Here is a 2,058-nt window from a genome sequence, read left to right on the forward strand (position 1 = left end):
TCAATCAGATCATAATGTTACTTCGTACATAAACAAACCTTTTTTTTTTAATCTGACTCACTTTATACTTCTACCCGTGCAGGGGGTTCGACTCCTCCTATATTCCAGTACAATGGCAGAATCGTGGGTAGGGAACTAGACTAGCTACCTACCTAATTTATTGTAGAAATTTAAGGGATCAATGATTGGACCATGCAAAATAGAAATACCTTTTCTTGGATAAAGGAACAGATGACTCGATCTATTTCTGTATTGATCGTGATATATGTAATTACTCGGACATCTATTTCAAATGCATATCCTATTTTTGCGCAGCAGGGTTATGAAAATCCACGAGAAGCAACAGGGCGTATTGTATGTGCCAATTGCCATTTAGCTAATAAGCCCGTGGATATTGAGGTTCCACAAGCTGTGCTTCCTGATACTGTATTTGAAGCAGTTGTAAGAATCCCCTATGATAAGCAACTGAAACAAGTTCTTGCTAATGGGAAAAAAGGGTCTTTGAATGTGGGGGCTGTTCTTATTTTACCCGAAGGATTCGAATTAGCTCCTTCCGATCGTATTTCTCCTGAGATGAAAGAAAAGATGGGCAATTTGTCTTTTCAGAGCTATCGCCCCAATAAAAGAAATATTCTTGTGATAGGTCCCGTTCCTGGTCAGAAATATAGTGAAATTGTCTTTCCCATTTTGTCCCCGGACCCTGCTACTAAAAAAGACGTTCACTTCTTAAAGTATCCCATATACATAGGTGGGAACAGAGGAAGGGGTCAGATTTATCCCGACGGGAGCAAGAGTAATAATACAGTCTATAATGCCACAGCAGCGGGTATAGTAAACAGAATAGTACGTAAAGAAAAAGGGGGATATGAAATAACCCTAGTTGATGCGTTGGACGGACATCAAGTGGTTGATATTATACCTCCAGGACCAGAACTTCTTGTTTCGGAGGGTGAATCCATCAAGCTTGATCAACCATTAACAAGTAATCCTAATGTGGGGGGGTTTGGTCAGGGAGATGCAGAAATAGTACTTCAAGATCCATTACGTGTCCAAGGTTTGTTGTTCTTCTTGGCATCTGTTACTCTGGCACAAATCTTTTTGGTTCTTAAAAAGAAACAGTTTGAGAAGGTTCAATTGTCTGAAATGAATTTCTAGATTCCCGGATTCATCAAGTTGGTAAAAAGAGTCGAATTTTGATTAATCGATGCAATTGCAATTATGTATGATCCAAAAAAAAGAGAAAGGCCCTTTTTCTTTTTGCTTATTTTGTTTACACTCTTTTTCTGAGAGATGTTGGTAATTCCTTGTATACGCTCGCGAGTCTAGTTACTAGTAAAACTAGATATATCTTTTTTCGATCAAGATTGGAGTGTTGTGACTATGCTAGGCCTCCTATTGCCGGGTTGTAAATGCTCTGCAATGCATCAATATTATTTTATTCTATTGTACCTAATAGAATCGAATTCTAATGGATAATATAGCATTTAGCATTTAAGTAGAAGGAAAATATAAGGCAAGGTATAAATGAAAGGGACAAATGATTCTAGGAGGGGTTACTCGTCTTCCTAATTTTCCACACAAGAGAAAGGTAGAAAATTCCTTTTCTTGTGTGGAAATAATAATGATTCCTGATTTAGTTCGTTAAAGATTACTATTTTCTTGTCCAGGTGTATTGGAACGAACCGAAGAATTTCTAAATGAAAAAAAAAAAGGGGGGGGGGGGGGGGGGTGTTTTCGCCGTGATGAGATATTAAAAATAATGATTTTTTTATATACAAAAAAATTAAAGATTTCTGGTTTCTTCGGGGAACATTAAGCACTTTGAATTTTTTTTTTCTTTTTCTGAAGTAAGGTTCAAGTGGTATAGAAAGGATGTCTCATCCGTAGAAATAATATTGTGGCATCCAGGAAATCAATTAATTCCTTCTTTCTTCTTGCTTCGGAGGAGTCTGCATGGGGGTCGAATATTATGAATCAATGGATTCAATTCTTCAAAAGCATCATCATAAGGGAAAGAACGCAGTGGTTTGAAACTTGGGATGGGAGCAAAGGACCCAT

The sequence above is a fragment of the Aristolochia californica genome, unplaced genomic scaffold (assembly GCF_029961685.1).
Source record: "Aristolochia californica isolate CCGP_79_NKW_82.1479 unplaced genomic scaffold, dmAriCali1.0.hap1 SCAF_414, whole genome shotgun sequence".
Taxonomy (NCBI): domain Eukaryota; kingdom Viridiplantae; phylum Streptophyta; class Magnoliopsida; order Piperales; family Aristolochiaceae; genus Aristolochia; species Aristolochia californica.